Source organism: Triturus cristatus, chromosome 12 (assembly GCF_964204655.1).
Source record: "Triturus cristatus chromosome 12, aTriCri1.1, whole genome shotgun sequence".
Lineage (NCBI taxonomy): Eukaryota > Metazoa > Chordata > Amphibia > Caudata > Salamandridae > Triturus > Triturus cristatus.
In genome coordinates this window covers 252,249,685-252,276,328 of record NC_140595.1, presented here as the reverse complement: position 1 = coordinate 252,276,328, position 26,644 = coordinate 252,249,685, and positions in this window count along the sequence as shown.

Genomic DNA, 26,644 nt, shown 5'->3' with positions numbered 1-26,644 from the left:
TTAAGGTCTTAACTCTTACTCTGGCCTAATAGCTAAGGTCTTAACTCTTACTCTGGCCTAATAGCTAAGGTCTTTGACTCATACTCTGGCCTAATGGTTAAGGTCTTAACTCTTACTCTGGCCTAATAGCTAAGTTCTTAGACTCATACTCTGGCCTAATAGCTAAGGTCTTAGACTCGTACTCTGGCCTAATGGTTAAGGTCTTAACTCTTACTCTGGCCTACAGGTAAAGGTCTTAACTCTTACTCTGGCCTACTGGTTAAGGTCTTAACTCTTACTCTGGCCTAATAGCTAAGGTCTTAGACTCGTACTCCGGCCTACTGGTTAAGGTCATAACTCTTAGTCTGGCCTTATGGTTAAGGTCTTAACTCTTACTCTGGGCTAATAGCTAAGGTCTTAGACTCTTACTCTGGCCTAATAGCTAAGGTCTTAACTCTTACTCTGGCCTAATAGCTAAGGTCTTAGACTCGTACTCTGGCCTAATGGTTAAGGTCTTAACTTTTACTCTGGCCTACTGGTTAAGGTCTTAACTCTTACTCTGGCCTACTGGTTAAGGTCTTAAGTCTTACTCTGGCCTAATAGCTAAGGTCTTAGGCTCGTACTCTGGCCTAATGGTTAAGGTCTTAACTCTTACTCTGGCCTACTGGTTAAGGTCTTAACTTTTACTCTGGCCGGCTGGTTAAGGTCTTAACTCTTACTCTGGCCTAATAGCTAAGGTCTTAGACTTGTACTATGACCTACAGGTTAAGGTCTTAACTCTTACTCTGGCCTACTGGTTTAAGTCTTAACTCTTACTCTGGCCTAATAGCTAAGGTCTTAGACTCGTACTATGGCCTAATGGTTAAGGTCTTAACTCTTACACTGGCCTAATAGCTAAGGTCTTAACTTTTAGTCTGGCCTAATAGCTAAGGTCTTAGACTCGTACTCTGGCCTAATGGTTAAGGTCTTAACTCTTAGTCTGGCCTAATAGCTAACGTCTTAGACTTGTACTCTGGCCTACTGGTTTAAGTCTTAACTCTTACTCTGGCCTAATAGCTAAGGTCTTAGACTCGTACTATGGTCTAATGGTTAAGGTCTTAACTCTTACTCTGGCCTAATAGCTAAGGTCTTAACTCTTACTCTGGCCTAATAGCTAAGGTCTTAGACTCGTACTTTGCCCTAATGGTTAAGGTCTTAACTCTTACTCTGGCCTAATAGCTAAGGTCTTAGACTCGTGCTCTGACCTAATGATTAAGGTTTTAACTCTAACTCTGCCCTACTGGTTAAGGTCTTAACTCTTACTCTGGCCTAATCGCTAAGGTCTTAGACTCGTACTCTGGCCTAATGGTTAAGGTCTTAACTCTTACTCTGGCCTAATAGCTAAGGTCTTAGAATCGTACTCTGGCCTAAAGGTTAAGGTCTTAACTCTTACTCTGGCCTAATAGCTAAGGTCTTAATTCTTACTCTGGCCTAATAGCTAAGGTCTTAGACTCGTACTCTGGCCTAATGGTTAAGGTCTTAACTCTTACTCTGGCCTAATAGCTAAGGTCTTAACTCTTACTCTGGCCTAATAGCTAAGGTCTTTGACTCATACTCTGGCCTAATGGTTAAGGTCTTAACTCTTACTCTGGCCTAATAGCTAAGGTCTTAGACTCATACTCTGGCCTAATAGCTAAGGTCTTAGACTCGTACTCTGGCCTAATGGTTAAGGTCTTAACTCTTACTCTGGCCTACAGGTAAAGGTCTTAACTCTTACTCTGGCCTACTGGTTAAGGTCTTAACTCTTACTCTGGCCTAATAGCTAAGGTCTTAGACGCGTACTCCGGCCTACTGGTTAAGGTCTTAACTCTTATTCTGGCCTAATAGCTAAGGTCTTAACTCTTACTCTGGCCTAATAGCTAAGGTCTTAACTCTTACTCTGGCCTAATAGCTAAGGTCTTAGACTCGTACTATGGCCTAATGGTTAAGGTCTTAACTCTTACTCTGGCCTAATAGCTAAGGTCTTAAATTCATAGTCTGGCCTAATGGTTAAGGTCTTAACTCTTACTCTGGCCTACTGGTTAAGGTCTTAACTCTTACTCTGGCCTAATAGCTAAGGTCTTAGACTCGTACTCCGGCCTAATGGTTAAGGTCTTAACTCTTACACTGGCCTAATAGCTAAGGTCTTAGACTCATACTCTGGCCTAATAGCTAAGGTCTTAAACTCGTACTCTGCCCTAATGGTTAAGGTCTTAACTCTTACTCTGGCCTAATAGCTAAGTTCTTAACTTTTACTTTGGCCTAATAGCTAAGGTCTTAGACTCTTACTCTGGCCTAATGGTTAAGGTCTTAACTCTTACTCTGGCCTACCGGTTAAGGTCTTAAGTCTTACTCTGGCCTAATAGCTAAGGTCTTAGGCTCGTACTCTGGCCTAATGGTTAAGGTTTTAACTCTTACTCTGGCCTACTGGTTAAGGTCTTAACTTCTACTCTGGCCTGCTGGTTAAGGTCTTAACTCTTACTCTGGCCTAATAGCTAAGGTCTTAGACTTGTACTATGGCCTACAGGTTAAGGTCTTAACTCTTACTCTGCCCTACTGGTTTAAGTCTTAACTCTTACTCTGGCCTAATAGCTAAGGTCTTAAACTCGTACTATGGCCTAATGGTTAAGGTCTTAACTCTTACTCTGGCCTACTGGTTAAGGTCTTAACTCTTACTCTGGCCTAATAGCTAAGGTCTTAGGCTCGTACTCTAGCCTAATGGTTAAGGTCTTAACTCTTACTCTGGCCTACTGGTTAAGGTCTTAACTTTTACTCTGGCCTGCTGGTTAAGGTCTTAACTCTTACTCTGGCCTAATAGCTAAGGTCTTAGACTTGTACTATGGCCTACAGGTTAAGGTCTTAACTCTTACTCTGGCCTTCTGGGTTAAGTCTTAACTCTTACTCTGGCCTAATAGCTAAGGTCTTAGACTCGTACTATGGCCTAATGGTAAAGGTTTTAACTCTTTCTCTGGCCTAATAGCTAAGGTCTTAACTTTTAGTCTGGCCTAATAGCTAAGGTCTTAGACTCGTACACTGGCCTAATGGTTAAGGTCTTAACTCTTAGTCTGGCCTAATAGCTAAGGTCTTAGACTTGTACTCTGGCCTACTGGTTAAGATCTTAACTCTTACTCTGGTCTAATAGCTATGGTCTTAACCCTTACTCTGGCCTAATAGCTAAGGTCTTAGACTTGTACTATGGCCTAATGGTTAAGGTCTTAACTCTTACTCTGGCCTAATAGCTAAGGTCGTAACTCTTACTCTGGCCTAATAGCTAAGGTCTTAGACTCGTACTCTGACCTAATGGTTAAGGTCTTAACTCTTACTCTGGCCTAATAGCTAAGGTCTTAGACTCGTGCTCTGGCCTAATGATTAAGGTTTTAACTCTTACTCTGCCCTACTGGTTAAGGTCTTAACTCTTACTCTGGCCTAATAGCTAAGGTCTTAGACTCTTACTCTGGCCTAATGGTTAAGGTCTTAACTCTTACTCTGGCCTAATAGCTAAGGTCTTAGAATCGTACTCTGGCCTAAAGGTTAAGGTCTTAACTCTTACTCTGGCCTAATAGCTAAGGTCTTAATTCTTACTCTGGCCTATTAGCTAAGGTCTTAGACTCGTACTCTGGCCTAATGGTTAAGGTCTTAACTCTTACTCTGGCCTAATAGCTAAGGTCTTAACTCTTACTCTGGCCTAATAGCTAAGGTGTTTGACTCATACTCTGGCCTAATGGTTAAGGTCTTAACTCTTACTCTGGCCTAATAGCTAAGTTCTTAGACTCATACTCTGGCCTAATAGCTAAGGTCTTAGACTCGTACTCTGGCCTAATGGTTAAGGTCTTAACTCTTACTCTGGCCTACAGGTAAAGGTCTTAACTCTTACTCTGGCCTACTGGTTAAGGTCTTAACTCTTACTCTGGCCTAATAGCTAAGGTCTTAGACTCGTACTCCGGCCTACTGGTTAAGGTCATAACTCTTAGTCTGGCCTTATGGTTAAGGTCTTAACTCTTACTCTGGGCTAATAGCTAAGGTCTTAGACTCTTGCTCTGGCCTAATAGCTAAGGTCTTAACTCTTACTCTGGCCTAATAGCTAAGGTCTTAGACTCGTACTCTGGCCTAATGGTTAAGGTCTTAACTTTTACTCTGGCCTACTGGTTAAGGTCTTAAGTCTTACTCTGGCCTAATAGCTAAGGACTTAGGCTCGTACTCTGGCCTAATGGTTAAGGTCTTAACTCTTACTCTGGCCTACTGGTTAAGGTCTTAACTTTTACTCTGGCCTGCTGGTTAAGGTCTTAACTCTTACTCTGGCCTAATAGCTAAGGTCTTAGACTTGTACTATGACCTACAGGTTAAGGTCTTAACTCTTACTCTGGCCTACTGGTTTAAGTCTTAACTCTTACTCTGGCCTAATAGCTAAGGTCTTAGACTCGTACTATGGTCTAATGGTTAAGGTCTTAACTCTTACTCTGGCCTAATAGCTAAGGTCTTAACTCTTACTCTGGCCTAATAGCTAAGGTCTTAGACTCGTACTTTGCCCTAATGGTTAAGGTCTTAACTCTTACTCTGGCCTAATAGCTAAGGTCTTAGACTCGTGCTCTGACCTAATGATTAAGGTTTTAACTCTAACTCTGCCCTACTGGTTAAGGTCTTAACTCTTACTCTGGCCTAATCGCTAAGGTCTTAGACTCTTACTCTGGCCTAATGGTTAAGGTCTTAACTCTTACTCTGGCCTAATAGCTAAGGTCTTAGAATCGTACTCTGGCCTAAAGGTTAAGGTCTTAACTCTTACTCTGGCCTAATAGCTAAGGTCTTAATTCTTACTCTGGCCTAATAGCTAAGGTCTTAGACTCGTACTCTGGCCTAATGGTTAAGGTCTTAACTCTTACTCTGGCCTAATAGCTAAGGTCTTAACTCTTACTCTGGCCTAATAGCTAAGGTCTTTGACTCATACTCTGGCCTAATGGTTAAGGTTCTAACTCTTACTCTGGCCTAATAGCTAAGGTCTTAGACTCATACTCTGGCCTAATAGCTAAGGTCTTAGACTCGTACTCTGGCCTAATGGTTAAGGTCTTAACTCTTACTCTGGCCTACAGGTAAAGGTCTTAACTCTTACTCTGGCCTAATCCTAATAGCTAAGGTCTTAGACGCGTACTCCGGCCTACTGGTTAAGGTCTTAACTCTTATTCTGGCCTAATAGCTAAGGTCTTAACTCTTACTCTGGCCTAATAGCTAAGGTCTTAACTCTTACTCTGGCCTAATAGCTAAGGTCTTAGACTCGTACTATGGCCTAATGGTTAAGGTCTTAACTCTTACTCTGGCCTAATAGCTAAGGCCTTAGACTCGTACTCTGGCCTAAAGGTTAAGGTATAACTCTTACTCTGGCCTAATAGCTAAGGTCTTAACTCTTACTCTGGCCTACTAGCTAAGGTCTTAACTCTTACTCTGGCCTAATAGCTAAGGCCTTAGACTCGTACTCTGGCCTAAAGGTTAAGGTCTTAACTCTTACTCTGGCCTAATAGCTAAGGTCTTAACTCTTACTCTGGCCTAATAGCTAAGGTCTTAGACTCGTACTCTGGCCTAATGGTTAAGGTCTTAACTCTTACTCTGGCCTAATAGCTAAGGTCTTAAATTCATAGTCTGGCCTAATGGTTAAGGTCTTAACTCTTACTCTGGCCTACTGGTTAAGGTCTTAACTCTTACTCTGGCCTAATAGCTAAGGTCTTAGACTCGTACTCTGGCCTAATGGTTAACTCTTACTCTGGCCTATTAGCTAAGGTCTTAGACTCGTACTCTGGCCTAATGGTTAAGGTTTTAACTCTTACTCTGGCCTAATAGCTAAGGTCTTAGACTCGTACTCTGGCCTGATAGCTAATGTCTTAGACTCGTACTCTGGCCTAATGGTTAAGGTCTTAACTCTTACTCTGGCCTAATAGCTAAGGTCGTAGACTTGTACTCTGGCCTAATGGTTAAGGTCTTAACTCTTACCCTGGCCTAATAGCTAAGGTCTTAGACTCATACTCTGGCATAATGGTTAAGGTCGTAACTCTTACTCTGGCCTACTGGTTAAGGTCTTAACCCTTACTCTGGCATAATAGCTAAGGTCTTAACTCTTACTCTGGCATAATAGCTAAGGTCTTAGACTCGTACTATGGCCTACAGGTTAAGGTCTTAACTCTTACTCTGGCCTACTGGTTAAGGTCTTAACTCTTACTCTGGCCTACTAGCTAAGGTCTTAGACTCATACTCTGGCCTAATGGTTAAGGTCTTAACTCTTACTCTGGCCTAATAGCTAAGGTCTTAACTCTTACTCTGGCCTAATGGTTAAGGTCTTAACTTTTACTCTGGCCTAATAGCTAGGGTCTTAGACTCTTACTCTGGCCTAATAGCTAAGGTTTTAACTATTACTCTGGCCTAATAGCTAAGGTCTTAGACTCGTACTCTGGCCTAATGGTTAAGGTCTTAACTCGTACTCTGGCCTAATGGTTAAGGTCTTAACTCTTACTCTGGCCTAATAGCTAAGGTCTTAGACTCGTACTATGGCCTACTGGTTAAGGTCTTAACTCTTAGTCTGGCCTTATGGTTAAGGTCTTAACTCTTACTCTGGGCTAATAGCTAAGGTCTTAGACTCTTACTCTGGCCTAATAGCTAAGGTCTTAACTCTTACTCTGGCCTACTGGTTAATGTCTTAAGTCTTTCTCTGGCCTAATAGCTAAGGTCTTAGGCTCGTACTCTGGCCTAATGGTTAAGGTTTTAACTCTTACTCTGGCCTACTGGTTAAGGTCTTAACTTTTACTCTGGCCTGCTGGTTAAGGTCTTAACTCTTACTCTGGCCTAATAGCTAAGGTCTTAGACTTGTACTATGGCCTACAGGTTAAGGTCTTAACTCTTACTCTGCCCTACTGGTTTAAGTCTTAACTCTTACTCTGGCCTAATAGCTAAGGTCTTAGACTCGTACTATGGCCTAATGGTTAAGGTCTTAACTCTTACTCTGGCCTACTGGTTAAGGTCTTAACTCTTACTCTGGCCTAATAGCTAAGGTCTTAGGCTCGAACTCTAGCCTAATGGTTAAGGTCTTAACTCTTACTCTGGCCTACTGGTTAAGGTCTTAACTTTTACTCTGGCCTGCTGGTTAAGGTCTTAACTCTTACTCTGGCCTAATAGCTAATGTCTTAGACTTGTACTATGGCCTACAGGTTAAGGTCTTAACTCTTACTCTGGCCTTCTGGGTTAAGTCTTAACTCTTACTCTGGCCTAATAGCTAAGGTCTTAGACTCGTACTATGGCCTAATGGTAAAGGTTTTAACTCTTACTCTGGCCTAATAGCTAAGGTCTTAACTTTTAGTCTGGCCTAATAGCTAAGGTCTTAGACTCGTACACTGGCCTAATGGTTAAGGTCTTAACTCTTAGTCTGGCCTAATAGCTAAGGTCTTAGACTTGTACTCTGGCCTACTGGTTAAGGTCTTAACTCTTACTCTGGTCTAATAGCTATGGTCTTAACCCTTACTCTGGCCTAATAGCTAAGGTCTTAGACTTGTACTATGGCCTAATGGTTAAGGTCTTAACTCTTACTCTGGCCTAATAGCTAAGGTCTTAACTCTTACTCTGGCCTAATAGCTAAGGTCTTAGACTCGTACTCTGACCTAATGGTTAAGGTTTTAACTCTTACTCTGCCCTACTGGTTAAGGTCTTAACTCTTACTCTGGCCTAATAGCTAAGGTCTTAGACTCTTACTCTGGCCTAATGGTTAAGGTCTTAACTCTTACTCTGGCCTAATAGCTAAGGTCTTAGAATCATACTCTGGCCTAAAGGTTAAGGTCTTAACTCTTACTCTGGCCTAATAGCTAAGGTCTTATTTCTTACTCTGGCATATTGGCTAAGGTCTTAGACTCGTACTCTGGCCTAATGGTTAAGGTCTTAACTCTTACTCTGGCCTAATAGCTAAGGTCTTAACTCTTACTCTGGCCTAATAGCTAAGGTCTTTGACTCATACTCTGGCCTAATGGTTAAGGTCTTAACTCTTACTCTGGCCTAATAGCTAAGTTCTTAGACTCATACTCTGGCCTAATAGCTAAGGTCTTAGACTCGTACTCTGGCCTAATGGTTAAGGTCTTAACTCTTACTCTGGCCTACAGGTAAAGGTCTTAACTCTTACTCTGGCCTACTGGTTAAGGTCTTAACTCTTACTCTGGCCTAATAGCTAAGGTCTTAGACTCGTACTCCGGCCTACTGGTTAAGGTCATAACTCTTAGTCTGGCCTTATGGTTAAGGTCTTAACTCTTACTCTGGGCTAATAGCTAAGGTCTTAGACTCTTACTCTGGCCTAATAGCTAAGGTCTTAACTCTTACTCTGGCCTAATAGCTAAGGTCTTAGACTCGTACTCTGGCCTACTGGTTAAGGTCTTAACTTTTACTCTGGCCTACTGGTTAAGGTCTTAACTCTTACTCTGGCCTACTGGTTAAGGTCTTAAGTCTTACTCTGGCCTAATAGCTAAGGTCTTAGGCTCGTGCTCTGGCCTAATGGTTAAGGTCTTAACTCTTACTCTGGCCTACTGGTTAAGGTCTTAACTTTTACTCTGGCCGGCTGGTTAAGGTCTTAACTCTTACTCTGGCCTAATAGCTAAGGTCTTAGACTTGTACTATGACCTACAGGTTAAGGTCTTAACTCTTACTCTGGCCTACTGGTTTAAGTCTTAACTCTTACTCTGGCCTAATAGCTAAGGTCTTAGACTCGTACTATGGCCTAATGGTTAAGGTCTTAACTCTTACACTGGCCTAATAGCTAAGGTCTTAACTTTTAGTCTGGCCTAATAGCTAAGGTCTTAGACTCGTACTCTGGCCTAATGGTTAAGGTCTTAACTCTTAGTCTGGCCTAATAGCTAACGTCTTAGACTTGTACTCTGGCCTACTGGTTTAAGTCTTAACTCTTACTCTGGCCTAATAGCTAAGGTCTTAGACTCGTACTATGGTCTAATGGTTAAGGTCTTAACTCTTACTCTGGCCTAATAGCTAAGGTCTTAACTCTTACTCTGGCCTAATAGCTAAGGTCTTAGACTCGTGCTCTGACCTAATGATTAAGGTTTTAACTCTAACTCTGCCCTACTGGTTAAGGTCTTAACTCTTACTCTGGCCTAATAGCTAAGGTCTTAGACTCGTACTCTGGCCTAATGGTTAAGGTCTTAACTCTTACTCTGGCCTAATAGCTAAGGTCTTAGAATCGTACTCTGGCCTAAAGGTTAAGGTCTTAACTCTTACTCTGGCCTAATAGCTAAGGTCTTAATTCTTACTCTGGCCTAATAGCTAAGGTCTTAGACTCGTACTCTGGCCTAATGGTTAAGGTCTTAACTCTTACTCTGGCCTAATAGCTAAGGTCTTAACTCTTACTCTGGACTAATAGCTAAGGTCTTTGACTCATACTCTGGCCTAATGGTTAAGGTCTTAACTCTTACTCTGGCCTAATAGCTAAGGTCTTAGACTCATACTCTGGCCTAATAGCTAAGGTCTTAGACTCGTACTCTGGCCTAATGGTTAAGGTCTTAACTCTTACTCTGGCCTACAGGTAAAGGTCTTAACTCTTACTCTGGCCTACTGGTTAAGGTCTTAACTCTTACTCTGGCCTAATAGCTAAGGTCTTAGACGCGTACTCCGGCCTACTGGTTAAGGTCTTAACTCTTACTCTGGCCTAATAGCTAAGGTCTTAACTCTTACTCTGGCCTAATAGCTAAGGTCTTAACTCTTACTCTGGCCTAATAGCTAAGGTCTTAGACTCGTACTTTGGCCTAATGGTTAAGGTCTTAACTCTTACTCTGGCCTAATAGCTAAGGCCTTAGACTCGTACTCTGGCCTAAAGGTTAAGGTATGACTCTTACTCTGGCCTAATAGCTAAGGTCTTAACTCTTACTCTGGCCTAATAGCTAAGGTCTTAACTCTTACTCTGGCCTAATAGCTAAGGCCTTAGACTCGTACTCTGGCCTAAAGGTTAAGGTCTTAACTCTTACTCTGGCCTAATAGCTAAGGTCTTAACTCTTACTCTGGCCTAATAGCTAAGGTCTTAGACTCGTACTCTGGCCTAATGGTTAAGGTCTTAACTCTTACTCTGGCCTAATAGCTAAGGTCTTAAATTCATAGTCTGGCCTAATGGTTAAGGTCTTAACTCTTACTCTGGCCTACAGGTAAAGGTCTTAACTCTTACTCTGGCCTACTGGTTAAGGTCTTAACTCTTACTCTGGCCTAATAGCTAAGGTCTTAGACTCGTACTCCGGCCTACTGGTTAAGGTCTTAACTCTTACTCTGGCCTAATAGCTAAGGTCTTAACTCTTACTCTGGCCTAATAGCTAAGGTCTTCCCTCTTACTCTGGCCTAATAGCTAAGGTCTTAGACTCGTACTATGGCCTAATGGTTAAGGTCTTAACTCTTACTCTGGCCTAATAGCTAAGGCCTTAGACTCGTACTCTGGCCTAAAGGTTAAGGTATAACTCTTACTCTGGCCTAATAGCTAAGGTCTTAACTCTTACTCTGGCCTAATAGCTAAGGTCTTAACTCTTACTCTGGCCTAATAGATAAGGCCTTAGACTCGTACTCTGGCCTAAAGGTTAAGGTCTTAACTCTTACTCTGGCCTAACAGCTAAGGTCTTAACTCTTACTCTGGCCTCATAGCTAAGGTCTTAAATTCATAGTCTGGCCTAATGGTTAAGGTCTTAACTCTTACTCTGGCCTAATAGCTAAGGTCTTAGACTCGTACTCTGACCTGATAGCTAAGGTCTTAGACTCGTACTCTGGCCTGCTGGTTAAGGTCTTAACTCGTACTCTGGCCTAATGGTTAAGGTCTTAACTCTTAGTCTGGCCTAATAGCTAACGTCTTAGACTTGTACTCTGGCCTACTGGTTTAAGTCTTAACTCTTACTCTGGCCTAATAGCTAAGGTCTTAGACTCGTACTATGGTCTAATGGTTAAGGTCTTAACTCTTACTCTGGCCTAATAGCTAAGGTCTTAACTCTTACTCTGGCCTAATAGCTAAGGTCTTAGACTCGTGCTCTGACCTAATGATTAAGGTTTTAACTCTAACTCTGCCCTACTGGTTAAGGTCTTAACTCTTACTCTGGCCTAATAGCTAAGGTCTTAGACTCGTACTCTGGCCTAATGGTTAAGGTCTTAACTCTTACTCTGGCCTAATAGCTAAGGTCTTAGAATCGTACTCTGGCCTAAAGGTTAAGGTCTTAACTCTTACTCTGGCCTAATAGCTAAGGTCTTAATTCTTACTCTGGCCTAATAGCTAAGGTCTTAGACTCGTACTCTGGCCTAATGGTTAAGGTCTTAACTCTTACTCTGGCCTAATAGCTAAGGTCTTAACTCTTACTCTGGACTAATAGCTAAGGTCTTTGACTCATACTCTGGCCTAATGGTTAAGGTCTTAACTCTTACTCTGGCCTAATAGCTAAGGTCTTAGACTCATACTCTGGCCTAATAGCTAAGGTCTTAGACTCGTACTCTGGCCTAATGGTTAAGGTCTTAACTCTTACTCTGGCCTACAGGTAAAGGTCTTAACTCTTACTCTGGCCTACTGGTTAAGGTCTTAACTCTTACTCTGGCCTAATAGCTAAGGTCTTAGACGCGTACTCCGGCCTACTGGTTAAGGTCTTAACTCTTACTCTGGCCTAATAGCTAAGGTCTTAACTCTTACTCTGGCCTAATAGCTAAGGTCTTAGACTCGTACTTTGGCCTAATGGTTAAGGTCTTAACTCTTACTCTGGCCTAATAGCTAAGGCCTTAGACTCGTACTCTGGCCTAAAGGTTAAGGTATAACTCTTACTCTGGCCTAATAGCTAAGGTCTTAACTCTTACTCTGGCCTAATAGCTAAGGTCTTAACTCTTACTCTGGCCTAATAGCTAAGGCCTTAGACTCGTACTCTGGCCTAAAGGTTAAGGTCTTAACTCTTACTCTGGCCTAATAGCTAAGGTCTTAACTCTTACTCTGGCCTAATAGCTAAGGTCTTAGACTCGTACTCTGGCCTAATGGTTAAGGTCTTAACTCTTACTCTGGCCTAATAGCTAAGGTCTTAAATTCATAGTCTGGCCTAATGGTTAAGGTCTTAACTCTTACTCTGGCCTACAGGTAAAGGTCTTAACTCTTACTCTGGCCTACTGGTTAAGGTCTTAACTCTTACTCTGGCCTAATAGCTAAGGTCTTAGACTCGTACTCCGGCCTACTGGTTAAGGTCTTAACTCTTACTCTGGCCTAATAGCTAAGGTCTTAACTCTTACTCTGGCCTAATAGCTAAGGTCTTAACTCTTACTCTGGCCTAATAGCTAAGGTCTTCCCTCTTACTCTGGCCTAATAGCTAAGGTCTTAGACTCGTACTATGGCCTAATGGTTAAGGTCTTAACTCTTACTCTGGCCTAATAGCTAAGGCCTTAGACTCGTACTCTGGCCTAAAGGTTAAGGTATAACTCTTACTCTGGCCTAATAGCTAAGGTCTTAACTCTTACTCTGGCCTAATAGCTAAGGTCTTAACTCTTACTCTGGCCTAATAGATAAGGCCTTAGACTCGTACTCTGGCCTAAAGGTTAAGGTCTTAACTCTTACTCTGGCCTAACAGCTAAGGTCTTAACTCTTACTCTGGCCTCATAGCTAAGGTCTTAAATTCATAGTCTGGCCTAATGGTTAAGGTCTTAACTCTTACTCTGGCCTAATAGCTAAGGTCTTAGACTCGTACTCTGACCTGATAGCTAAGGTCTTAGACTCGTACTCTGGCCTAATGGTTAAGGTCTTAACTCTTACTCTGGCCTCATAGCTAAGGTCTTAAATTCATAGTCTGGCCTAATAGTTAAGGTCTTAACTCTTACTCTGGCCTAATAGCTAAGGTCTTAGACTCGTACTCTGGCCTGATAGCTAAGGTCTTAGACTCGTACTCTGGCCTACTGGTTAAGGTCTTAACTCTTACTCTGGCCTAATAGCTAAGGTCGTAGACTCATACTCTGGCCTAATGGTTAAGGTCTTAACTCTTACTCTGGCCTAATAGCTAAGGTCTTAGACTCATACTCTGGCCGAATGGTTAAGGTCGTAACTCTTACTCTGGCCTACTGGTTAAGGTCTTAACCCTTACTCTGGCATAATAGCTAAGGTCTTAACTCTTACTCTGGCATAATAGCTAAGGTCTTAGACTCGTACTATGGCCTACAGGTTAAGGTCTTAACTCTTACTCTGGCCTAATAGCTAAGGTCTTATCTTTTAGTCTGGCCTAATAGCTAAGGTCTTAGACTCTTACTCTGGCCTAATAGCTAAGGTTTTAACTCTTACTCTGGCCTACTAGCTAAGGTCTTATCTTTTAGTCTGGCCTAATAGCTAAGGTCTTAAATCTTACTCTGACCTAATGGTTTAGGTCTTAACTCTTACTCTGGCCTAATAGCTAAGGTCTTAGACTCGTACTCTGGCTTAATGGTTAAGGTCTTAACTCTTACTCTGGCCTACTGGTTAAGGTCTTTACTCTTACTCTGGCCTGCTGGTTAAGGTCTTAACTCTTACTCTGGCCTAATAGCTAAGGTCTCGGACTAGTACTATGGCCTACAGGTTAAGGTCTTAACTCTTACTCTGGACTACTGGTTAAAGTCTTAACTCTTACTCTGGCCTAAAAAGCTAAGGTCTTAGACTCGTACTATGGCCTAATGGTTAATGTCTTAACTCTTACTCTGGCCTAATAGCTAAGGTCTTAACTTTTACTCTGGCCTAATCGCTAAGGTCTTAGACTCGTACTCTGGCCTAATGGTTAAAGTCTTAACTCTTACTCTGGCCTAATAGCTAAGGTCTTAGACTCGTACTATGGCCTACTGGTTAAGGTCTTAACTCTTAGTCTGGCCTAATGGTTAAGGTCTTAACTCTTACTCTGGGCTAATAGCTAAGGTCTTAGACTCTTACTCTGGCCTAATAGCTAAGGTCTTAACTCTTACTCTGGCCTAATAGCTAAGGTCTTAGACTCGTACTCTGGCCTAATGGTTAAGGTCTTAACTTTTACTCTGGCCTACTGGTTAAGGTCTTAACTCTTACTCTGGCCTACTGGTTAAGGTCTTAACTCTTACTCTGGCCTAATAGCTAAGGTCTTCGGCTCGTACTCTGGCCTAATGGTTAAGGTCTTAACTCTTACTCTGGCCTACTGGTTAAGGTCTTAACTCTTACTCTGGCCTGCTGGTTAAGGTCTTAACTCTTACTCTGGCCTAATATCTAAGGTCTTAGACTAGTACTATGGCCTACAGGTTAAGGTCTTAACTCTTACTCTGGCCTACTGGTTTAAGTCTTACCTCTTACTCTGGCCTAATAGCTAAGGTCTTAGACTCGTACTATGGCCTAATGGTTATGGTCTTAACTCCTACTCTGGCCTAATAGCTAAGGTCTTAACTTTTAGTCTGGCCTAATAGCTAAGGTCTTAGACTTGTACTATGGCCTACAGGTTAAGGTCTTAACTCTTAGTCTGGCCTAATGGTTAAGGTCTTAACTCTTACTCTGGCCTAATAGCTAAGGTCTTAGACTCGTACTCTGGCCTAATAGCTAAGGTCTTAGACTTGTACTCTGGCCTAATAGCTAAGGTCTTAGACTCGTACTCTGGCCTAATGGTTAAGGTCTTAACTCTTACTCTGGCCTAATAGCTAAGGTCTTAACTCTTACTCTGGCCTAATAGCTAAGGTCTTAGACTCGTACTCTGGCCTACTGGTTTAAGTCTTAACTCTTACTCTGGACTAATAGCTAAGGTCTTAGACTCGTACTATGGCCTAATGGTTAAGGTCTCAACTCTTACTCTGGCCTAATAGCTAAGGTCTTAACTTTTAGTCTGGCCTAATAGCTAAGGTCTTAGACTCGTACTCTGGCCTAATGGTTAAGGTCTTAACTCTTAGTCTGGCCTAATAGCTAAGGTCTTAGACTTGTACTCTGGCCTACTGGTTAAGGTCTTAACTCCTACTCTGGTCTAATAGCTATGGTCTTAACCCTTACTCTGGCCTAATAGCTAAGGTCTTAGACTCATACTATGGCCTAATGGTTAAGGTCTTAACTCCTACTCTGGCCTAATAGCTAAGGTCTTAACTCTTACTCTGGCCTAATAGATAAGGTCTTAGACTCGTACTCTGCCCTAATGGTTAAGGTCTTAACTCTTACTCTGGCCTAATATCTAAGGTCTTAGACTCGTACTCTGGCCTAATGGTTAAGGTCTTAACACTTACTGTGGCCTAATAGCTAAGGTCTTAACTCTTACTCTGGCCTAATAGCTAAGACCTTAGACTCGTACTCTGGCCTAAAGGTTAAGGTCTTAACTCTTACTCTGGCCTAATAGCTAAGGTCTTAACTCTTACTCTGGCCTAATAGCTAAGGTCTTCGACTCTTACTCTGGCCTAATAGCTAAGGTTTTTACTCTTACTCTGGCCTAATAGCTAAGGTCTTAGACTCGTACTATGGCCTAATGGTTAAGGTCTTAACTCTTACTCTGGCCTAATAGCTAAGGTCCTAACTCTTACTCTGGGCTAATAGCTAAGGTCTTAGACTCGTACTCTGGCCTAATGGTTAAGGTCTTAACTTTTACTCTGGCCTACTGGTTAAGGTCTTAACTCTTACTCTGGCCTACTGGTTAAGGTCTTAAGTCTTACTCTGGCCTAATAGCTAAGGTCTTAGGCTCGTACTCTGGCCTAATGGTTAAGGTTTTAACTCTTACACTGGCCTACTGGTTAAGGTCTTAACTTTTACTCTGGCCTGCTGGTTAAGGTCTTAACTCTTACTCTGGCCTAATAGCTAAGGTCTAAGACTTGTACTATGGCCTACAGGTTAAGGTCTTAACTCTTACTCTGGCCTACTGGTTTAAGTCTTAACTCTTACTCTGGCCTAATAGCTAAGGTCTTAGACTCGTACTATGGCCTACTGGTTAAGGTCTTAACTCTTAGTCTGGCCTTATGGTTAAGGTCCTAACTCTTACTCTGGGCTAATAGCTAAGGTCTTAGACTCGTACTCTGGCCTAATGGTTAAGGTCTTAACTTTTACTCTGGCCTACTGGTTAAGGTCTTAACTCTTACTCTGGCCTACTGGTTAAGGTCTTAAGTCTTACTCTGGCCTAATAGCTAAGGTCTTAGGCTCGTACTCTGGCCTAATGGTTAAGGTTTTAACTCTTACACTGGCCTACTGGTTAAGGTCTTAACTTTTACTCTGGCCTGCTGGTTAAGGTCTTAACTCCTACTCTGGCCTAATAGCTAAGGTCTTAGACTTGTACTATGGCCTACAGGTTAAGGTCTTAACTCTTACTCTGGCCTACTGGTTTAAGTCTTAACTCTTACTCTGGCCTAATAGCTAAGGTCTTAGACTCGTACTATGGCCTAATGGTTAAGGTCTTAACTCTTACTCTGGCCTACTGGTTAAGGTCTTAACTCTTACTCTGGCCTAATAGCTAAGGTCTTAGGCTCGTACTCTGGCCTAATGGTTAAGGTCTTAACTCTTACTCTGGCCTACTGGTTAAGGTCTTAACTTTTACTCTGGCCTGCTGGTTAAGGTCTTAACTCTTACTCTGGCCTAATAGCTAAGGTCTTAGACTTGTACTATGGCCTACAGGTTAAGGTCTTAACTCTTACTCTGGCCTTCTGGGTTAAGTCTTAACTCTTACTCTGGCCTAATAGCTAAGGTCTTAGACTCGTTCTATGGCCTAATGGTAAAGGTCTTAACTCGTACTCTGGCCTAATGGTTAAGGTCTTAACTCTTAGTCTGGCCTAATATCTAAGGTCTTAGACTTGTACTCTGGCCTACTGGTTAAGGTCTTAACTCTTACTCTGGTCTAATAGCTATGGTCTTAACCCTTACTCTGGCCTAATAGCTAAGGTCTTAGACTCGTACTATGGCCTAATGGTTAAGGTCTTAACTCTTACTCTGGCCTAATAGCTAAGGTCTTAACTCTTACTCTGGTCTAATAGCTAAGGTCTTAGACTCGTACTCTGACCTAATGGTTAAGGTCTTAACTCTTACTCTGGCCTAATAACTAAGGTCTTAGACTCGTGCTCTGGCCTAATGATTAAGGTTTTAACTCTTACTCTGCCCTACTGGTTAAGGTCTTAACTCTTACTCTGGCCTAATAGCTAAGGTCTTAGACTCTTACTCTGGCCTAATGGTTAAGGTCTTAACTCTTACTCTGGCCTAATAGCTAAGGTCTTAGAATCGTACTCTGGCCTAAAGGTTAAGGTCTTAACTCTTACTCTGGCCTAATAGCTAAGGTCTTAATTCTTACTCTGGCCTATTAGCTAAGGTCTTAGACTCGTACTCTAGCCTAATGGTTAAGGTCTTAACTCTTACTCTGGCCTAATAGCTAAGGTCTTAACTCTTACTCTGGCCTAATAGCTAAGGTCTTTGACTCATACTCTGGCCTAATGGTTAAGGTCTTAACTCTTACTCTGGGCTAATAGCTAAGGTCTTAGACTCTTACTCTGGCCTAATAGCTAAGGTCTTAACTCTTACTCTGGCCTAATAGCTAAGGTCTTAGACTCGTACTCTGGCCTAATGGTTAAGGTCTTAACTTTTACTCTGGCCTACTGGTTAAGGTCTTAACTCTTACTCTGGCCTACTGGTTAAGGTCTTAAGTCTTACTCTGGCCTAATAGCTAAGGTCTTAGGCTCGTACTCTGGCCTAATGGTTAAGGTCTTAACTCTTACTCTGGCCTACTGGTTAAAGTCTTAACTTTTACTCTGGCCTGCTGGTTAAGGTCTTAACTCTTACTCTGGCCTAATAGCTAAGGTCTTAGACTTGTACTATGACCTACAGGTTAAGGTCTTAACTCTTACTCTGGCCTACTGGTTTAAGTCTTAACTCTTACTCTGGCCTAATAGCTAAGGTCTTATACTCATACTATGGCCTAATGGTTAAGGTCTTAACTCTTACTCTGGCCTAATAGCTAAGGTCTTAGACTCGTACTTTGGCCTAATAGCTAAGGTCTTAACTTTTAGTCTGGCCTAATAGCTAAGGCCTTAGACTCGTACTCTGGCCTAAAGGTTAAGGTCTTAACTCTTACTCTGGCCTAATAGCTAAGGTCTTAACTCTTACTCTGGCCTAATAGCTAAGGTCTTAGACTCGTACTCTGGCCTAATGGTTAAGGTCTTAACTCTTACTCTGGCCTAATAGCTAAGGTCCTAAATTCATAGTCTGGCCTAATGGTTAAGGTCTTAACTCTTACTCTGGCCTACAGGTAAAGGTCTTAACTCTTACTCTGGCCTACTGGTTAAGGTCTTAACTCTTACTCTGGCCTAATAGCTAAGGTCTTAGACTCGTACTCCGGCCTACTGGTTAAGGTCTTAACTCTTACTCTGGCCTAATAGCTAAGGTCTTAACTCTTACTCTGGCCTAATAGCTAAGGTCTTCCCTCTTACTCTGGCCTAATAGCTAAGGTCTTAGACTCGTACTATGGCCTAATGGTTAAGGTCTTAACTCTTACTCTGGCCTAATAGCTAAGGCCTTAGACTCGTACTCTGGCCTAAAGGTTAAGGTATAACTCTTACTCTGGCCTAATAGCTAAGGTCTTAACTCTTACTCTGGCCTAATAGCTAAGGTCTTAACTCTTACTCTGGCCTAATAGATAAGGCCTTAGACTCGTACTCTGGCCTAAAGGTTAAGGTCTTAACTCTTACTCTGGCCTAACAGCTAAGGTCTTAACTCTTACTCTGGCCTCATAGCTAAGGTCTTAAATTCATAGTCTGGCCTAATGGTTAAGGTCTTAACTCTTACTCTGGCCTAATAGCTAATGTCTTAGACTCGTACTCTGACCTGATAGCTAAGGTCTTAGACTCGTACTCTGGCCTAATGGTTAAGGTCTTAACTCTTACTCTGGCCTCATAGCTAAGGTCTTAAATTCATAGTCTGGCCTAATGGTTAAGGTCTTAACTCTTACTCTGGCCTAATAGCTAAGGTCTTAGACTCGTACTCTGGCCTAATAGCTAAGGTCTTAGACTCGTACTCTGGCCTAATGGTTAAGGTCTTAACTCTTACTCTGGCTTAATAGCTAAGGTCGTAGACTCATACTCTGGCCTAATGGTTAAGGTCTTAACTCTTACTCTGGCCTAATAGCTAAGGTCTTAGACTCATACTCTGGCCTAATGGTTAAGGTCGTAACTCTTACTCTGGCCTACTGGTTAAGGTCTTAACCCTTACTCTGGCATAATAGCTAAGGTCTTAACTCTTACTCTGGCATAATAGCTAAGGTCTTAGACTCGTACTATGGCCTACAGGTTAAGGTCTTAACTCTTACTCTGGCCTAATAGCTAAGGTCTTATCTTTTAGTCTGGCCTAATAGCTAAGGTCTTAGACTCTTACTCTGGCCTAATAGCTAAGGTTTTAACTCTTACTCTGGCCTACTAGCTAAGGTCTTATCTTTTAGTCTGGCCTAATAGCTAAGGTCTTAAATCTTACTCTGACCTAATGGTTTAGGTCTTAACTCTTACTCTGGCCTAATAGCTAAGGTCTTAGACTCGTACTCTGGCTTAATGGTTAAGGTCTTAACTCTTACTCTGGCCTACTGGTTAAGGTCTTTACTCTTACTCTGGCCTGCTGGTTAAGGTCTTAACTCTTACTCTGGCCTAATAGCTAAGGTCTCGGACTAGTACTATGGCCTACAGGTTAAGGTCTTAACTCTTACTCTGGACTACTGGTTAAAGTCTTAACTCTTACTCTGGCCTAATATCTAAGGTCTTAGACTCGTACTATGGCCTAATGGTTAATGTCTTAACTCTTACTCTGGCCTAATAGCTAAGGTCTTAACTTTTACTCTGGCCTAATCGCTAAGGTCTTAGACTCGTACTCTGGCCTAATGGTTAAAGTCTTAACTCTTACTCTGGCCTAATAGCTAAGGTCTTAGACTCGTACTATGGCCTACTGGTTAAGGTCTTAACTCTTAGTCTGGCCTAATGGTTAAGGTCTTAACTCTTACTCTGGGCTAATAGCTAAGGTCTTAGACTCTTACTCTGGCCTAATAGCTAAGGTCTTAACTCTTACTCTGGCCTAATAGCTAAGGTCTTAGACTCGTACTCTGGCCTAATGGTTAAGGTCTTAACTTTTACTCTGGCCTACTGGTTAAGGTCTTAACTCTTACTCTGGCCTACTGGTTAAGGTCTTAACTCTTACTCTGGCCTAATAGCTAAGGTCTTCGGCTCGTACTCTGGCCTAATGGTTAAGGTCTTAACTCTTACTCTGGCCTACTGGTTAAGGTCTTAACTCTTACTCTGGCCTGCTGGTTAAGGTCTTAACTCTTACTCTGGCCTAATATCTAAGGTCTTAGACTAGTACTATGGCCTACAGGTTAAGGTCTTAACTCTTACTCTGGCCTACTGGTTTAAGTCTTACCTCTTACTCTGGCCTAATAGCTAAGGTCTTAGACTCGTACTATGGCCTAATGGTTATGGTCTTAACTCCTACTCTGGCCTAATAGCTAAGGTCTTAACTTTTAGTCTGGCCTAATAGCTAAGGTCTTAGACTTGTACTATGGCCTACAGGTTAAGGTCTTAACTCTTAGTCTGGCCTAATGGTTAAGGTCTTAACTCTTACTCTGGCCTAATAGCTAAGGTCTTAGACTCGTACTCTGGCCTAATAGCTAAGGTCTTAGACTTGTACTCTGGCCTAATAGCTAAGGTCTTAGACTCGTACTCTGGCCTAATGGTTAAGGTCTTAACTCTTACTCTGGCCTAATAGCTAAGGTCTTAACTCTTACTCTGGCCTAATAGCTAAGGTCTTAGACTCGTACTCTGGCCTAATGGTTAAGGTCTTAACTCTTTCTCGGCCTAATAGCTAAGGTCTTAGACTCGTACTATGGCCTACTGGTTAAGGTCTTAAATCTTAGACTGGCCTAATGATTAAGGTCTTAACTCTTACTCTGGGCTAATAGCTAAGGTCTTAGACTCTTACTCTGGCCTAATAGTTAAGGTCTTAACTCTTACTCTGGCCTAATAGCTAAGGTCTTTGACTCGTACTCTGGCCTAATGGTTAAGGTCTTAACTTTTACTCTGGCCTACTGGTTAAGGTCTTTACTCTTACTCTGGCCTAATAGCTAAGGTCTTAGGCTCGTACTCTGGCCTAATGGTTAAGGTCTTAACTCTTACTCTGGCCAACTGGTTAAGGTCTTAACTTTTACTCTGGCCTGCTGGTTAAGGTCTTAACTCTTACTCTGGCCTAATAGCTAAGGTCTTAGACTTGTACTATGGCCTACAGGTTAAGGTCTTAACTCTTACTCTGGCCTACTGGTTTAAGTCTTAACTCTTACTCTGGACTAATAGCTAAGGTCTTAGACTCGTACTATGGCCTAATGGTTAAGGTCTCAACTCTTACTCTGGCCTAATAGCTAAGGTCTTAACTTTTAGTCTGGCCTAATAGCTAAGGTCTTAGACTCGTACTCTGGCCTAATGGTTAAGGTCTTAACTCTTAGTCTGGCCTAATAGCTAAGGTCTTAGACTTGTACTCTGGCCTACTGGTTAAGGTCTTAACTCCTACTCTGGTCTAATAGCTATGGTCTTAACCCTTACTCTGGCCTAATAGCTAAGGTCTTAGACTCATACTATGGCCTAATGGTTAAGGTCTTAACTCCTACTCTGGCCTAATAGCTAAGGTCTTAACTCTTACTCTGGCCTAATAGATAAGGTCTTAGACTCGTACTCTGCCCTAATGGTTAAGGTCTTAACTCTTACTCTGGCCTAATATCTAAGGTCTTAGACTCGTACTCTGGCCTAATGGTTAAGGTCTTAACACTTACTGTGGCCTAATAGCTAAGGTCTTAACTCTTACTCTGGCCTAATAGCTAAGACCTTAGACTCGTACTCTGGCCTAAAGGTTAAGGTCTTAACTCTTACTCTGGCCTAATAGCTAAGGTCTTAACTCTTACTCTGGCCTAATAGCTAAGGTCTTCGACTCTTACTCTGGCCTAATAGCTAAGGTTTTTACTCTTACTCTGGCCTAATAGCTAAGGTCTTAGACTCGTACTCTGGCCTAATGGTTAAGGTCTTAACTCTTAGTCTGTCCTAATAGTTAAGGTCTTAACTCTTACTTTGGCCTATTAGCTAAGGTCTTAGACTCGTACTCTGGCCTAATGGTTAAGGTTTTAACTCTTACACTGGCCTAATAGCTAAGGTCTTAGACTCGTACTCTGGCCTGATAGCTAAGGTCTTAGACTCGTACTCTGGCCTAGTGGTTAAGGTCTTAACTCTTACTCTGGCCTAATAGCTAAGGTCGTAGACTCGTACTCTGGCCTAATGGTTAAGGTCTTAACTCTTACTCTGGCCTAATAGCTAAGGTCTTAGACTCATACTCTGGCATAATGGTTAAGGTCGTAACTCTTACTCTGGCCTACTGGTTAAGGTCTTAACCCTTACTCTGGCATAATAGCTAAGGTCTTAACTCTTACTCTGGCATAATAGCTAAGGTCTTAGACTCGTACTATGGCCTACAGGTTAAGGTCTTAACTCTTACTCTGGCCTACTGGTTAAGGTCTTAACTCTTACTCTGGCCTACTAGCTAAGGTCTTAGACTCGTACTCTGGCCTAATGGTTAAGGTCTTAGCTCTTACTCTGGCCTAATAGCTAAGGTCTTAACTCTTACTCTGGCCTAATGGTTAAGGTCTTAACTTTTACTCTGGCCTAATAGCTAAGGTCTTAGACTCTTACTCTGGCCTAATAGCTAAGGTTTTAACTCTTAATCTGGCCTAATAGCTAAGGTCTTAGACTCGTACTCTGGCCTAATGGTTAAGGTCTTAACTCGTACTCTGGCCTAATGGTTAAGGTCTTAACTCTTACTCTGGCCTAATAGCTAAGGTCTTAGACTCGTACTATGGCCTACTGGTTAAGGTCTTAACTCTTAGTCTGGCCTTATGGTTAAGGTCCTAACTCTTACTCTGGGCTAATAGCTAAGGTCTTAGACTCGTACTCTGGCCTAATGGTTAAGGTCTTAACTTTTACTCTGGCCTACTGGTTAAGGTCTTAACTCTTACTCTGGCCTACTGGTTAAGGTCTTAAGTCTTACTCTGGCCTAATAGCTAAGGTCTTAGGCTCGTACTCTGGCCTAATGGTTAAGGTTTTAACTCTTACACTGGCCTACTGGTTAAGGTCTTAACTTTTACTCTGGCCTGCTGGTTAAGGTCTTAACTCTTACTCTGGCCTAATAGCTAAGGTCTAAGACTTGTACTATGGCCTACAGGTTAAGGTCTTAACTCTTACTCTGGCCTACTGGTTTAAGTCTTAACTCTTACTCTGGCCTAATAGCTAAGGTCTTAGACTCGTACTATGGCCTACTGGTTAAGGTCTTAACTCTTAGTCTGGCCTTATGGTTAAGGTCCTAACTCTTACTCTGGGCTAATAGCTAAGGTCTTAGACTCGTACTCTGGCCTAATGGTTAAGGTCTTAACTTTTACTCTGGCCTACTGGTTAAGGTCTTAACTCTTACTCTGGCCTACTGGTTAAGGTCTTAAGTCTTACTCTGGCCTAATAGCTAAGGTCTTAGGCTCGTACTCTGGCCTAATGGTTAAGGTTTTAACTCTTACACTGGCCTACTGGTTAAGGTCTTAACTTTTACTCTGGCCTGCTGGTTAAGGTCTTAACTCTTACTCTGGCCTAATAGCTAAGGTCTAAGACTTGTACTATGGCCTACAGGTTAAGGTCTTAACTCTTACTCTGGCCTACTGGTTTAAGTCTTAACTCTTACTCTGGCCTAATAGCTAAGGTCTTAGACTCGTACTATGGCCTAATGGTTAAGGTCTTAACTCTTACTCTGGCCTACTGGTTAAGGTCTTAACTCTTACTCTGGCCTAATAGCTAAGGTCTTAGGCTCGTACTCTGGCCTAATGGTTAAGGTCTTAACTCTTACTCTGGCCTACTGGTTAAGGTCTTAACTTTTACTCTGGCCTGCTGGTTAAGGTCTTAACTCTTACTCTGGCCTAATAGCTAAGGTCTTAGACTTGTACTATGGCCTACAGGTTAAGGTCTTAACTCTTACTCTGGCCTTCTGGGTTAAGTCTTAACTCTTACTCTGGCCTAATAGCTAAGGTCTTAGACTCGTACTATGGCCTAATGGTAAAGGTCTTAACTCGTACTCTGGCCTAATGGTTAAGGTCTTAACTCTTAGTCTGGCCTAATATCTAAGGTCTTAGACTTGTACTCTGGCCTACTGGTTAAGGTCTTAACTCTTACTCTGGTCTAATAGCTATGGTCTTAACCCTTACTCTGGCCTAATAGCTAAGGTCTTAGACTCGTACTATGGCCTAATGGTTAAGGTCTTAACTCTTACTCTGGCCTAATAGCTAAGGTCTTAACTCTTACTCTGGCCTAATAGCTAAGGTCTTAGACTCGTACTCTGACCTAATGGTTAAGGTCTTAACTCTTACTCTGGCCTAATAACTAAGGTCTTAGACTCGTGCTCTGGCCTAATGATTAAGGTTTTAACTCTTACTCTGCCCTACTGGTTAAGGTCTTAACTCTTACTCTGGCCTAATAGCTAAGGTCTTAGACTCTTACTCTGGCCTAATGGTTAAGGTCTTAACTCTTACTCTGGCCTAATAGCTAAGGTCTTAGAATCGTACTCTGGCCTAAAGGTTAAGGTCTTAACTCTTACTCTGGCCTAATAGCTAAGGTCTTAATTCTTACTCTGGCCTATTAGCTAAGGTCTTAGACTCGTACTCTAGCCTAATGGTTAAGGTCTTAACTCTTACTCTGGCCTAATAGCTAAGGTCTTAACTCTTACTCTGGCCTAATAGCTAAGGTCTTTGACTCATACTCTGGCCTAATGGTTAAGGTCTTAACTCTTACTCTGGGCTAATAGCTAAGGTCTTAGACTCTTACTCTGGCCTAATAGCTAAGGTCTTAACTCTTACTCTGGCCTAATAGCTAAGGTCTTAGACTCGTACTCTGGCCTAATGGTTAAGGTCTTAACTTTTACTCTGGCCTACTGGTTAAGGTCTTAACTCTTACTCTGGCCTACTGGTTAAGGTCTTAAGTCTTACTCTGGCCTAATAGCTAAGGTCTTAGGCTCGTACTCTGGCCTAATGGTTAAGGTCTTAACTCTTACTCTGGCCTACTGGTTAAAGTCTTAACTTTTACTCTGGCCTGCTGGTTAAGGTCTTAACTCTTACTCTGGCCTAATAGCTAAGGTCTTAGACTTGTACTATGACCTACAGGTTAAGGTCTTAACTCTTACTCTGGCCTACTGGTTTAAGTCTTAACTCTTACTCTGGCCTAATAGCTAAGGTCTTATACTCATACTATGGCCTAATGGTTAAGGTCTTAACTCTTACTCTGGCCTAATAGCTAAGGTCTTAACTTTTAGTCTGGCCTAATAGCTAAGGTCTTAGACTCGTACTCTGGCCTAATGGTTAAGGTCTTAACTCTTAGTCTGGCCTAATAGCTAAGGTCTTAGACTTGTACTCTGGCCTACTGGTTTAAGTCTTAAGTCTTACTCTGGCCTAATAGCTAAGGTCTTAGACTCGTACTATGGTCTAATGGTTAAGGTCTTAACTCTTACTCTGGCCTAATAGCTAAGGTCTTAACTCTTACTCTGGCCTAATAGCTAAGGTCTTAGACTCGTGCTCTGACCTAATGATTAAGGTTTTAACTCTAACTCTGCCCTACTGGTTAAGGTCTTAACTCTTACTCTGGCCTAATAGCTAAGGTCTTAGACTCGTACTCTGGCCTAATGGTTAAGGTCTTAACTCTTACTCTGGCCTAATAGCTAAGGTCTTAGAATCGTACTCTGGCCTAAAGGTTAAGGTCTTAACTCTTACTCTGGCCTAATAGCTAAGGTCTTAATTCTTACTCTGGCCTAATAGCTAAGGTCTTAGACTCGTACTCTGGCCTAATGGTTAAGGTCTTAACTCTTACTCTGGCCTAATAGCTAAGGTCTTAACTCTTACTCTGGCCTAATAGCTAAGGTCTTTGACTCATACTCTGGCCTAATGGTTAAGGTCTTAACTCTTACTCTGGCCTAATAGCTAAGGTCTTAGACTCATACTCTGGCCTAATAGCTAAGGTCTTAGACTCGTACTCTGGCCTAATGGTTAAGGTCTTAACTCTTACTCTGGCCTACAGGTAAAGGTCTTAACTCTTACTCTGGCCTACTGGTTAAGGTCTTAACTTTTACTCTGGCCTAATAGCTAAGGTCTTAGACTCGTACTCCGGCCTACTGGTTAAGGTCTTAACTCTTACTCTGGCCTAATAGCTAAGGTCTTAACTCTTACTCTGGCCTAATAGCTAAGGTCTTAACTCTTACTCTGGCCTAATAGCTAAGGCCTTAGACTCGTACTCTGGCCTAAAGGTTAAGGTCTTAACTCTTACTCTCGCCTAATAGCTAAGGTCTTAACTCTTACTCTGGCCTAATAGCTAAGGTCTTAGACTCGTACTCTGGCCTAATAGCTAAGGTCTTAACTCTTACTCTGGCCTAATAGCTAAGGTCTTAACTTTCACTCTGGCCTAATAGCTAAGGTCTTAACTCTTACTCTGGCCTAATAGCTAAGGTCTTAGACTCGTACTATGGCCTAATGGTTAAGGTCTTAACTCTTACTCTGGCCTAATAGCTAAGGCCTTAAACTCGTACTCTGGCCTAAAGGTTAAGGTATAACTCTTACTCTGGCCTAATAGCTAAGGTCTTAACTCTTACTCTGGCCTAATAGCTAAGGTCTTAACTCTTACTCTG